This window comes from Carassius gibelio, chromosome B20 (assembly GCF_023724105.1).
Source record: "Carassius gibelio isolate Cgi1373 ecotype wild population from Czech Republic chromosome B20, carGib1.2-hapl.c, whole genome shotgun sequence".
In the NCBI taxonomy this organism is placed as follows: Eukaryota; Metazoa; Chordata; class Actinopteri; order Cypriniformes; family Cyprinidae; genus Carassius; species Carassius gibelio.
The window spans coordinates 25410871-25425373 of NC_068415.1; the positions used below are offsets into that span (position 1 = coordinate 25410871).

Genomic DNA, 14503 nt, shown 5'->3' on the forward strand with positions numbered 1-14503 from the left:
CTGCGGCTGTCCGGCAAGACTGAAATGATATTTGGGTGAATCAGCCAAGACATGCCACATTTCATGCCAAATCAATAGAAAAAAAAAAGAAAAAAAAAAAAAAAAAGAAAAAAAAAAAAGATTTATGTTTGGTTTACACAAAATGAAGCCTTATTTAAAGACCATTAAGACTCTGACTTCTCAAGTATTCTTCTGAAATTCTCAAGTAGATATGCATTCTGTCTGTTACTGATTCCAAATTACATCACAAAAGTTGTAATCAGTAATGTAATCCATTTTAGATAACACAATCATTTGGTCTTTTTTTATTTATTTCAGACTACTTTTAGATTACTTTTGACCTAACTTGTTCATCACATTGATTCAAATAGGATAATATTGTAACATATTGACATAAGAATACAAACAGTAAGACAATATATATTGTCTGTTGTTATCAACAACATGAATGGCATTAACCATTATAATACATTATAATACAAGGTTTCCTAATCTGGGTTTGTGAAAGAACTGATAATTTTTACTGTAGCCTACACAAATGATATCAGTCTGTCTAATAACGGGTGTTCACACAATTTGTATAACTTTCAGCCTAGGCTCTAGTTTTGTGTTTATGGTCTTATAGTTTGTGTGTTTCTGTTTCCTTTGCTATAATAACATTTGATTCCATAGTTATCTCTTCTGTAATGTTTAGTTGCCAATTAGCTAATCAACCTTGCATATTTAACCATATTTAATACTTTGGAGTTGTGAAATGTCAAAAATGGTCCAAATTACATTTTTGAACTGTGTTTTTTAGTTTACAAAGAGTTGTTCACAATAAAAACTTGCATTTTGAAACTTGTTTAGAACAGCCAAATGCATAAAAAGTTTTCCGTTTTTAGTTGAAAACATTATCGTGTAAAGAGCCATAAGTTAATGTCTATGCACAGAGCTGGGTAGATTACTGCTACTGATTCCACTGACATGACAAAAACAGTAGTTAGAAATGTAATCTATTACATCACACATTTCATTTCATCTTTTCATTACTCTTAGATTAATCTTGACCTAAATTGTTTATCACATTGATTTAAAAAGGAAAATCTTGTACCATATTGATATAAAAATGAAAAAATTGTTATTGTTAACAACATAAAGTGCATTACTAGGTTTGTGAGTTTAACTGTTTGCTAGTTAAATGGAAAGGTAATAATGGATTAAATCATAAAATTTAAAATTTAATATAAAATATATAGATTATTTGTTTACCTGCATGTCATATGACCATTCACCAATGTGTTAATTATTACTAAGTTATTAATTTAATTATTATTATTTATGTCGGGGTACTTTAAGTAAATATATTAGGTGAAAGAAGTTTGGCCTAAAAAATGAAGAAAAAAATTTATTAATACCTGCTTTTCATGAAAATAATAATAATAATAATAATTGTTTGAATGACAAAAATCCTCCAAAGACAAATACATTTGTTAACTAACCCAATGAATGAGCGATAATTAAAATAAAAATTAATGTGTCTATAGTTTATGCTGAAATGTTGAGAAAACACTTCTTAAAATGTAAGTGATTTTTGTAAATCAAGTGTCTAAAATACGCACGCACACACACACACACACACACACACACACACACACACACACACACACACACAGAGGGTTACAACTGCAGGTTACCCCTTTGAAAGCAAAAGCCATGGTGCAAACATTACACTGTCTCTGGATCATAGCTGAGGAGCAGGAACAAGCTCTGCTTCCTGTTATCAATCAAGCTTTTGGCAACCTCTTCAGCTCAATCAGTCCTGAGTGTTCAAGAATCACTTGATTCTGAGCAGTAAAAATGAATCATGCTCGGGTCAACAGAGTCACTTTAAACCACCTGCTTATTAAGTGAGTTGTTTAATCATTTAATGTGAATGTAATAATAACTTCCACTTGCCACTAAATGGTCTACAAAAGTACTATGGTGGTACCAGAAAAAAAAATGCTAGACTATACCATGCAACTAGTATTTAAATTATACTCAATGTTACTTCAAAAAAGATTGCAAAGAAATCACAATTCAAAACCTGAATACTAAGACTGAGCATGAACAGGTTGCGGCCGAGTGGCACGACTTGCCTGAAAGGACTTTGGGTGAACGCACTCACAACAGACTCAGAAGAGAAGACAATGCTGAATAAAGTCGTAGTTTTTGCTATTTTTGGACCAAAATGTATTTTTGATGCTTCAGAATATTTTAACGGACCCTCTGATGTCACATGGAGTACTTTGATAATGTTTTTCTTACCTTTCTGGACATGGACAGTAGACCGTACACACAGCTTCAATGGAGGGACTGAGATCTCGGACTAAATCTAAAATATCTTAAACTGTGTTCTGAAGATAAACGGAGATCTTACATGTTTGGAACAGCATAAGGGTGAGTTATTAATGACAAAATTTCATTTTTGGCTGCACTAACCCTTTAAAACTAAAGACAAGCAAATCCAGAGCATTCTGCCCTCCAACCTTTGCTCCACAAAATCCGCTCCGTAACCCCTGTCCTCCCAGCATCTTAAAACCAAGCAGAGGCCAGCGTGGGCCTGATATTGACCAGAGCCCACCTACAGAGACACACAGACATTCTCTCTCTTTCTCTCACACACACACACACACACACACACACACACACACACACACACACACACGCACACACACACACACACACACACACACACACACACACACACACACACACACACACAGACAGACAGAAAAAGCTCCAAAAACAGAGTGTGGTTTGTTTGTGTTCTCTTTGTGATGTAAACTTCAAAAGGCAACACACATGGAGAGATGCTCTAACTCATACCATGTGTGAACACCAGTGACCGCTGAATATGTTGCTGATATATATATATATATAATATAAATTCTGATTTGATTTCTTACATGTTTTTAAGATGTTTGTGTCTCCGATTGTAGTGACATCATTCTGTCCTTGATCCTGCTAATGTTTCCATTGATCAGAGACGATATTCACAGTATTACACCTCCTCTGTTCAAGTGACTTATTGCTTTTCTAAAAACACTTACTACCTGATACAAACATGTGCTATGAAACAAATATACTGTCAGCTATGCTGTAAAAAGGATATGGTGGACAAGTCAAGGATGCTAGATTATACATATAAGATATACTCACATAAGGCAATATACTATATAATATAAAAAACAGCAAAATGAACTATTTCAGCTAGCAAATCTCAGTTGTGTTCTTATATTAATGCATAATGTAAACTATTTTATCACACATAACTTTATTTATATAATCTTGATATATAAGCATATCCAGTTTTACATACAGTATATATATATATATATATATATATATATATATATATATATATATATATATATATATGTATATATATATATATATATATATATGTATATATATATATATATATATATATATGTGTGTGTGTGTGTGTGTGTGTGTGTGTGTGTGTGTGTGTGCATCTGTGTATCAAGTACTTAAAGGGATACTCCACCCTAAAATGAAATTTTGTCATTAATCACCTGCCCCCATGTCATTCCAAACCCATAAAAGCTCTGTTCGTCTTGAAAACTGGGAGGCTTGTATCCGTCTCATGGATTGCCAAGTAAATAACAGTGTCAAGGTCCATAAGATGTACGAAAGTTGTCTGCAAAATACTCCATCTCCACAAGGATGCGCTGGTTCTGTGTGTATTTAGCTTTGATTTGAAATAAAACAGTGCATCCTTGGAGCATGCATGCACACACACATACACACACACACACACACGCAGCACGGTGATATGGAGTGACACAGAGGAGACTATTGACAAAGGATTTATTGAATAAAGTCATTATTATGGTTTTCTTCGCTTACAATGAGTGTTCCCGTCGCTTCATATTACCCAGATTACACATCTGATGGCAGATGGAGTATTCTGACGATGACTTTTCAAACCTTTTCTGGATCTAGACACTGTTATTTACTCGGCAGTCTATGGGACAGACACAAGCCTCCAGGTTTTCACCCAAAATACTGTATCTTAAATTGTGTTCCGAAGACGAACTGAGCTTTTACGGGTTTGGAACGACATGGGGGGAAGTGATTAATTAATTAATTTTGGGGTGGAGTAACCCTTTAAGTGTTTATACTATTGTGAAATAGCACAGCTCTAATCTCATAAATGCGACTATAGAGCATAAAATATATGAAGCATAGCTATATTATGAACACTGCTTAGAAACAGTGTGTATAGTTAAAAGCTCTAAAGAGAGAGAAAGAGAGAGAGATAAAGATTATACAAAAGATCTAGTGCTCAAATTTATTTAAGTATTGTTTCCAAAAGCACTGACTTTATGAATCAGTCACTGTCTGAATCATTTACTCAAACGTTTCCTAAAAACTCAGGAGGAAACAGGTGAATGTCTTTATGAATGAGACACTGAATCACTCACTCAACCGATTGTTTGAAAGCACAGAATAATTAATGAACAAAACACAGTTAACGTGTGAGATCTTGGTTCCACTGTCTCTGGAACTTTTTTTCATTGGTGGATCAAACAATATAGAATAACTGGCAATATTGCAACTAAAATGTCAATATAATATACAAGAAATACACAGTTATACAAGAAATATCGCACTCACAGTCTGGTCTGGATATCAGCAATACCTACGACTGACTGACAGATGATATTTGTTGTGACAGTTCTTGATTTTGTGGTATTGCTTCAATATAACACAACTGGAACAATGCACTGACCTAAACTTTTGATAGGTTTTATAAGATACATTTGCAGGTCATGCCAAGCATTCAAACTTTTATTAAGTATTTTATTGTGTATTTTATTATTTTTATCATTTAATCACAAGGAAATCGTTTGAAAATAGGTTTTGTGGCATGTCCACTGGAAAAAATAAATAAATATATAAAATGTGATTTTGGGAATATTTTATTTAAAAGTATCCTTTTTTCAGGAAGGGGTATGAAATAGCACATAATCATGATTGCACATAATCTCCATCACACCATGTGAAACACCAGTCCGAGTGTGAAATCCGCGAGCGACCGTGGTAAAGACCCACAATTTCCAGGTAATGTGTACTTTGTCCACAGCAATTTGAACTCTTAATGTAAAAATGTCTGAACATCTCTGTAGATGTATGAGCAGGTCTCTTATTTAACCTCATCTTACCGAAGGAGGCTGTTGCCATAGAGATCAACTATTACCAGACACCCTGTCAAATATGCAGCTACTCTGTAGGAAGAGTCAATATGAATTCATAGAATTCAACTTATGTCACATACCCAGTAAAAATAATGAGTAAGGGCAATTGTGTGTAAAGTGCATGTCAGTCTAAATATACTGTAATGTTCTTTGTTTAGGGAAAGCATTAAATGTTCCAGTGTTAAACAGGTGCACAATGTCTGACTCATAAGCCACAAAAACATCCTCAAATCTTTTAAAACAGTGGGTTTTACTGCAAATATATAACAGTGAATATCATGAAGAAGTGTCTGGGTCATATTTATGGAAACCTGTTTCTGCCAAAAGAAAAAATATATATATAATAATAAACCAATAAAGGTGATTGTGTCCCTTTTATCTCAGAATTCTGACTTTTTTTTTTTCTTTCAATTCTGAATGGCAAGATATAGATTCACAATTTCAAGATATTAACTCAGAACTGTGAACTATAAACCTGCATTCTGAGAAAGAAAAAAAACAAGCAAACCAAACATCAGAATTATGAAAAAATTTATATTTATGTTTTATATATTTATTTTAATTCTGTGGCAGAAAAGGATTTCTATACACTGCAAAAGCAGAAGATATAACAATTATTTATTTATTTATATTCATTGTGTAATTTATTTTATTTTGCCTTAAACAGTAATGTGGCTTTGATGGACAATGTACTTTATTTTTATGAAACTAATGTCACAGTAAAAATAATCCAAATGATCTTAAAAATAATCTTTCATTTTTTTTTTAAGAAAACTGTAATTGTTGACCTGGTCATACTCTTGACAGGCATCAGAAGATATTTTAAAGTATTTTTTTATGTAAGTAACTGTTCAGTGCATTCAGTGAGGATGTATCCTTCATTTTAAATCTTAAAAGTCAATTAAACGTACAGCCTAATCTACGTGGATATGAAAAGCCTTTCAGATGAATGGTGAGAGTGCTTTTAAACTCAGAGTAATGGCATCATTAGCAGTGGAGAGAGTTCAGAGGTCAAAGCACATCAGCAGCACATGCTGACCCACTTTAACAGCTCAGGGTTTATTCCCACATCTGAATATGCAGGACAATCACATGCATATTTATCCCATTCACCATCTCATCAAGTCCTCAACTCGTGTGTGTGTGTGTGTGTGTGTGTGTGTGTTCAGGGTTTACTAGTCTTAATGTGAATGTTATAACAATAGTTAATATTTAAAACATGCATTGAGATATTTTAACAAAACCTGAGAGGGATCTGAGTGGAATTGAGTGGGTTAGTCCAAGTTTTGTTAAGAGACACAATGACTTTACATGATGAATAGCTGATGAACAGTATCATTAAAAATCTTAATTTGTCTTTCAAAGATTAAGTATTGAGTAAACATGCATATAGAGTATAAACAAGATTGGTACACAAGTTGTATAAGTAGGAGTTATAAAATGTCATGTTATGTTGTGACTGTGGATTAGTTGAGCTCTTAGGAAAGAGATGCATCTTCAGATGTTTTTTAAAAGGGTCAGCACATCCATCTGCACATGTTTACATCGGGAAAGCACTTTCAATGTAAACAGCCACTTATTTACACTGTCTGAAATGAAATTAAGGTGATTCTAAGACAATTCGGCTCTGATTTAATTTTTCATACTCCTATTATGCTTGTGTTTAAAGTCCCCGGCTGTGTCTCTCCCCCTGCAGTCACTAAAGTTAAATCAAGGGCAAATGAAAGGCTAAATGAGCCTGTAACATAATGATGATAAATGATGTCTGTATTGTGGACATGTGATGGCATCATTGCAGCACATTATACATAAGCACAGAGTGCCAGCTTAAACACACACACACACACACACACACACACACACACACACACACACACACACACACACACACACACACACACACACACACACACAAGCACTCACCTTCTTGTACAGGTAAGCAGACGGTGCGCTCCAGTAGTACGGTGCTGTCAGGTGAGTGTGTGGCTGAAGGTGAACTGGTGGGACAACAAATGCAAAAAACTAAAGATATGTTTAAGTAACATTTAAGTGCATATTATCAATTCAGCAGAAGGTCGGAGCAGTCAGAACAAATTCATTCATCATGATTTATTGCGGTTCTGCCTGCAGTGTTTCTGTGTTCTATGTTGTGATTGCTTCTATTGTCCTCATTTGTAAGTCGCTTTGGATAAAAGTGTCTGCTGAATGACTAAATGTAAATGATCATCTGTTGTTGTTTATTAGACTGTATCCTTTATCTAATGTGAAACATTCTAAATATTATTGCATGTTCAGTCAAATGACCTCAAAACTGAAGTTTCGTCACTGTTTGTGGGAGAAGAAACAGTTCATTATATGGTCTATTAAAGAGCCCATTGTGTACAACAACACTGTCAACAGGAAGACTGATGCCTTTGTGTTTCTTTTCCTAAGTGTCACTATTTTTGTTTGTTTATACTGTTCTCAGGTAAGCTTGACAGATGATATAGTCTATTTTTACTTCTGACTATTTAAATGCACTGCAAGACTAACAAATATACTAATAAAAGATCTGCATTTGTTTATGAATACATTCAGCAGTTATTTCATGTCATTTCAAATTTTATTAGCACAGTGTGATCTTATTTTAAAGAGAACTCAAATAGTTCTCTCAAAAATTAAAATTACGTCATCATTCTCTTACCCTGCTTTCTCGAACCTGTCCTGTTAAGTGTTTCTTCATCCTGTTGAACACAAAGGAAGGTATTCTGAAGAATGTTCGTAGCCAAATATTAGACAATAGCCTCTGACGTCCTATGAAGCACTATTTTGTTCATTAACATTATTTATGTTAAATTTGCACTAAGAAAAAAGAGTTTGGTAATAAATATATACAGTATATACAGGTGCTTCTCAATAAATTAGAACTTCACTAGCTAGGACCACGCCACAAACAAGCTACGAAACTGGGGAAGAGTAGAAAGAGGATGAAGGGGTCGAGGGAATGGAATGATGGTCAGGTTGATCATGGCATCTTGAATTGATGGCTCAGGGAGACTCAGGGTGGGGGTGCCGTCTCTAGCATATATTTAGGCCAGACAACGAGGACCCCTGATACAACCCGATAGAAATATAATGTTGGATAAGGTTGGGTGAATGGATGAGAAAGGGAGGGAAAGGTGGGTTCGAGAGAACGAGACTAGCAGAGCGGTTTGAGTTGGCCCGGTATATATTTATACCTATTCGTACCTTTAGAAGTACGAATGTGTGAGAATGCAATCGCAGCCAGTGGTTATTCATAGGAATAGTTGATCCTTCAAGTAGGTTTAAATGCACGTGGGGATCTGAGGAAGGGATGAGTGCAAAATGTTAAATTGTAGATATACGGTGGGTCGGTTGATGGGAAGGAAGCTTTGAGACAGTTCCAGCCGGAGAGGTATCCTGAAGATCATGCTTGGAGCAAGGCAATTAAGAATGGCTTCTTGGGAAGCATATTTGGTGTTTGGTCTGTGGTATGACTGGCGAGAGATGCATGTTTATTCCGGAGCCAAGTCTAACTTCTGAAATAGGAAACGAGATGAAGAGTCAGTTTAAGAGATTAAGGAGTCATGGTATGGAGTTGCTCGGAGGAGGAATTGTTGTTGAGTAGATTAAGTGGGCCTAACATAATCATCCCATGTTTATGGTTTCAATTTCTACTGCATCATCTGAGCGGATGAGTAGATTCAGACTATTCAAACACTCAAGGATGTTATATTACTGTATGACTATGGGATACGTTTCATAATGCTGTGGAGACTATGGATTGTAGGAACTGAATTCCGGAGGCTGTTCCGAATCAACCCGGCAGCCACCATATTAACTGCTGAACTGCTATTTAGGGTGTTGCAGCAGTATACAGTTGGATGCAGCTGGGATGAGAGATGTAGATTAGTGTGGATATCCTCATTATGAAGGTTTGGATGAAGGTGCAACTATCTGAAGTCTTCAAGGAGGTGAAGAACGTAAGGAGACTGTGGTTGTTAGTAAGAATCCTTTTTAGCTTCTGAAGAGAGACCAACATCCTAGGGCTGCATCTGCAAATGAATGAGGCTCATGATGAATCATCCCAGAAGCCTCACCTGATTCATGATGGATAGGCAAGACTTGGCATTTAGAGGTATTGGGTTTGGCCGGCCAGCTCCGTGGCTTGCTAAGTAAAGGAGTATTCTGTGGTTGTGATTATATGGTTAATGGTTGGAATGAGAGTGTGGTGGAGAGAAGATAAATTGATTCAATTCAGCCTCTTCTGCTAGTAGCCTGTTGACTATGTCAGGTTCTTGATAGTAGTGCAGAAGTGCTTTGCCAGTCAGTCTGCTGATGTCGTAGGGTTATGAGAGCAGGTGTTTCTCGCATGGCTCCATAACAGAATGCACAGGTGTGAAGGTGCCTGCAAGATGAGAGGCAGTCCTGACAGTGGCTGAAGGAAGGCTAGAAGAAAGGATGTTGGGATGAAAGGATGGGGGGGGGTTGAGGATGAGAGGATATAGGAAGGGGGAGGAGGTAAGGTAGGGAGAAAGTGCAATTGAGAGGTAAAGAGAGGGTTGAGTAAGCTGAAGGAAGGGTTGAAGAAGAGATGTTGGGATGAAAGGATGTCTTTGAGTTGGGGGAGGGGGTTGATGATGAGAGGATATAGAAGGGGGGAGGAGGTAGGAGAAGGTAGGGAGAGTGTCTGGGATGTGTTCCCTGGGTGTCCACTAGGTGTCCTCCGTTCCCACAGTGTCTGTCATCTCATCACTTCCTGTTCCCTTATTTGGTCACCTTCCTCCTTGTTTAAGTTAATTGATTGTTCCCTACCTGTCTCCTGTTTCCCCATTGCCATGTCATGGAGTCCTTGTCGTATGCATGTTACTTTCCTGAGTCTGCCTTTCCCGTGTGTTTTTGTTTTGTGTTTATGTTTTGGAACTTCTGGTTTTGACCCGGCTTGGACTGTTTATTCTGTTGGATTGCCCCTCAAATAAACCTGTTTTCACTGCATTTGGATCTCTCCCGTGCTTATTGTACCACCGTATGTGACAGAAGGACTCCATCCTGCAGAGATCCAGCGCTGTGAGATTTCGAATCTGTTCCCCAGCCACCATAGAGGAATGGAGGGGGAGATTCCAGAATTTAACCACCATTCGTCAAAAGGGAAGTGAGGTGGGTGGCCTGGCGCAATTGTTTTGGACTTTGGCAGTCGGGTTAGAATACAATGATGAAGGCCGAGGTGGTGCCCGATGCGGTTCCGGAGGCCGAGGCGGTGCCCGATGCTGTTCCGGAGGCCGAGGCAGTGCCCGATGCTGTTCCGGAGGCCGAGGCGGTGCCCGATGCCGTTCTGAAGGCCGAGGCGGTGCCCGATGCGGTTCCGGAGGCCGGGGCGGTGCCCAAGGCCGTTCCCGATGCAGTGCCCGAGACCGTTCCCAAGGCCGTTACCGAGGCGGTGACCGAGGCCATTCCCGATGCAGTGTCTGAGGCCACTCCCGATGCCTTGACCCAGGCGGTGCCCGAGACCATTCCAGAGACAGTGCCCGAAGCCAAGGCGCTTCAGGTCTTCACAGACAGACCAGAGTCTAGTCAGATTCCTGTGGACTCTCCGGAGTCGGGTCAGGTTCCGGTGGACTCCCCGGAGTCGAGTCATGTTCCCGTGGACTCTCCGGAGTCGAGTCATATTTCCGTGGACTCTCCGGAGTCGAGTCAGGTTACGGTGGACTCCCCGGAGTCGAGTCATGTTCCCGTGGACTCTCCGGAGTCGAGTCATATTTCCGTGGACTCTCCGGAGTCGAGTCAGGTTACGGTGGACTCTCCGGAGTCGAGTCAAGTTCCGGTGGACTCTCCGGAGTCGAGTCAGGTTCCGGTGGACTCTCAGGAGTCGAGTCAGGTTCCGGTGGACTCTCAGGAGTCGAGGCAGGTGCCAGTGGACCCTCCAGAGTCGAGTCAGGAGTACAATGATCCTCCAGAGCCAGGGCCAGTCACCGATTACCCTCCAGAGTCAGGGCCAGTCACCGATGACCTTCCAGAGTCAGGGCTAGTTACCAGGGACCTTCCAGAGACAAGTCAAGTCACTGGGTGGTCTGCTGCTCCGCCCTGGGGGACTCCGGCCTCAACCACAGGGGCGTGCTTGTCTTCTGCTCCGCCCTGTTGGACTCCGGCATCAACCACAGGGGCGTGGTGGTCATCGGCTCCGCCCTGGTGGACTCTGGCGGTGACCACGAGGACGTGGTGGTCATCCGCTCCGCCCTGGGGGACTCTGGCGGCAACCACGAGGACGTGGTGGTCTTCTGCTCCGCCCTGGGGGGCTTCCGCTCTGACCACACGGATATGCTGGTCTTCTGCTCCACCCTGGGGGGGTTTCATTTTACTGTTTGTTTCTTGTTTTGTGTCTTCACTCCTGTCCCTGTTCCCCTCAGTTATTCTGGCCCTCCGTCCCTCCCCCTGAGCCTCCACCTGTCCGCCTGCCTCCTGGTCTCTGTTTTGTCTATCGTGGAGCGTCTGGAAGCCACTCCGTAGAGGGGGGGTTCTGCCACAGTGTCTGGGTTGTGTTCCCTGGGTGTCCACTAGGTGTCCTCCGTTCCCACGGTGTCTGTCATCTCATCACTTCCTGTTCCCTTATTTGGTCACCTTCCTCCTTGTTTAAGTTAATTGATTGTTCCCCACCTGTCTCCTGTTTCCCCATTATCCTTCTGTGTATTTATACCCGTTCTGTTTGAGTCTTTGTCATGGATGTTACCTTGTCGTATGGATGTTACTTTCCTGAGTCTGCCTTTCCCGTGTGTTTTTGTTTGTGTTTATGTTTTGGAACTTCTGGTTTTGACCCGGCCTGGACTGTTTATTCTGTTGGATTGTGCTTACTGTATCACCGTACGTGACAGAGAGAGTGCGATTGAGAGGTAAAGAGAGGGTAGAATAGGCTGAAGGAAGGGTGGAAGAAGGGATGTTGGGATGAAAAGATGTCTTTGAGTGGGGTGTGTTGGAAGATGCAGGAAGGGAGGGAGGGAAGGGGAGAATGGAAAGAGGTTTTGGAAATAGAATTGGAGGTTGAAGGAGACCGGCTGAGCTGAGTGAGGGAGCCCCAACTTCTGATTGAAAGAGCCGAACACTAAGTCAGCATGTCACTGCAGCTGCCATTAGAAGCTTCCCGGTTGTTATAGAAACAATCAGCAGTCTTAGACATTAGTGCTGCCGTAGTGGTCCTGTTGTAGCTGTATGATCATTCACCTGAGGCGCTGCTGTGGTGGTGCTGTTGAGGCTGTATGATCGTTCACCTGAGGTACTGCTGTGGTAGCTGTATGAATGTTTACCTGAGGTGCTGCTGTGGTGGTGCTGTTGTAGCTGTATGATCGTTCACCTGAGGTGATGCTGTGGTGGTGCTGTTGTAGCTGTATGAAAGTTTACCTGAGGTGCTGCTGTGGTGGTGCTGTTGTAGCTGTATGAACATTCACCTGAGGTGCTGCTGTAGTGGTGCTGTTGTAGCTGTATGGTTGATCACCTGAGGTGCTGCTGTGATGGTGCTGTTGTAGCTGTATGGTTGTCCACCTGAGGCGCTGCTGTGGTGGTGCTGTTGTTAGCTGCAGATTCGACCGCTGAGGCGCTGCTGTGGTGGTGCTGTTGTTAGCTGTGTGATCCTCCACCTGCTGCTTAAGCACCGCGAAACGCCTTAACCCTCACCAAGCTAGATGGTCCCTGTTCTTCACCCGATTCGACTTTTCTGTAACTTATCAACCTGGCTCCAAGAACACCAAGAAGGATGCTCTCTCACGTCAATTCGAGGAGGAGGACATTCCAATAGATCCAGAACCCATTTTGCCTTTTCATGTAGTAGTTGCCCCCATTCAATGGGACATCATGACTCTGCTGCAACAATACAGGGAGCAGAACGAAACCCCAGTGGCCTGTCCAGTTGGTAGAATCTTCGTCCCTGAACATCTTCGTTATGAGGTCATCAGTCAAGTTCACTGCCATCCATCATCCGGTCATCCAGGTATCACAGCCACCATTAATCAGCTGGAGAACCGCTTCTGGTGGGAATCACTACACAAGGACACAGCCAACTACATACAACAGTGCAACAACTGTACCATCCACAAATCATCCAAACAATCTCCCACCGGCCTCCTTCAACCACTCCCCATTCCACAATGACCATGGTCTCACATTGCCATAGACTTAATTACGGATCTTCCCAATTCACAAGGCCACACTATCATACTTACCATCATTGATCGATTCTCCAAAGCCTGCAGACTCATTCCATTACCCAAACTACCCACAGCTCTCCAGACTGCAGAACATCTTTGCAACTGGGTCTTCCGGTTATACGGCTTACACGAGGACATCGTGTCAGATCGAGGACCTCAATTCACCTCTCAACCTATGGTCAGCCTTTTTCAAAGCCTTGGATGTCAATGCCAGTCTCACCTCTGGTTATCATCCCCAGGCCAACGGACAAGTGAAGAGGCTCAACCAGGAATTGAATTGCTTTCTGAGAACCTACGATTGGGCTTGATATTTACTATGGGCAGAATATGCGCAGAACTCAACTGAACTTTACTAAACTCAACTTTATTTATAAAGCCCTTTCAACACCACAAGTGGAACCAAAGTGCTGTACAGAAAGTATAAAAGAGAAACATAAAAACAAAAAACAAAAAACAGACATATGACATACACACTTACAAAGCATTGTCAAAAGCTAAAGAAAACAAATAAGTTTTAAGCGCACTCTGAAAAACACCCAATGAAGGACAAGTTTTAACTGACAGAGGAAGGTCATTCCAAAGCCTAGGAGCTGCAACAGAAAACGCCCGATCACCGATTTAGAAATTGATCTAAGAAGGAAGAAACTATTTTTAACAACAGCATTAATTTGCTGCTGAAATTTAAGCTCAGAGTCAAAAATGACTCCAAGGTTCCTCACGCTAGACAGTTTTTTCCCAGGAAACAACCCCAAGCAATCATCATCCACACACCCCTTACTTCCAAATAAAATGAGCTCAGTCTTATCCTCGTTTAATTGGAGAAAGTTATTTGCAAGCCAGCACTTATCTTCTGCCAAACATGCATGAAGAGACTGAATGGCACTTTTATGCCCATGTTTCAGTGGTACATAAATTTTAGAATCATCTGCATAAAGATGATACTGAATCTGAAATTTTTCTAAAATAGAACCTAGAGGGAGCATATAAAGGGAAAATAAAATTGGTCCCAGTATAGAGCCCTGTGGAACCCCACACACAAGGGGGGCAATGGAAGAAAAATAATCC

At 40.6% G+C, this 14503-nt stretch overlaps 1 pseudogene; it reads right to left on the reverse strand.

Moving 5' to 3' along the window:
• LOC127983549 (laminin subunit alpha-2-like) overlaps positions 1-14503 on the reverse strand; it is a 186525-nt pseudogene that overhangs the window by 123137 nt on the left and 48885 nt on the right.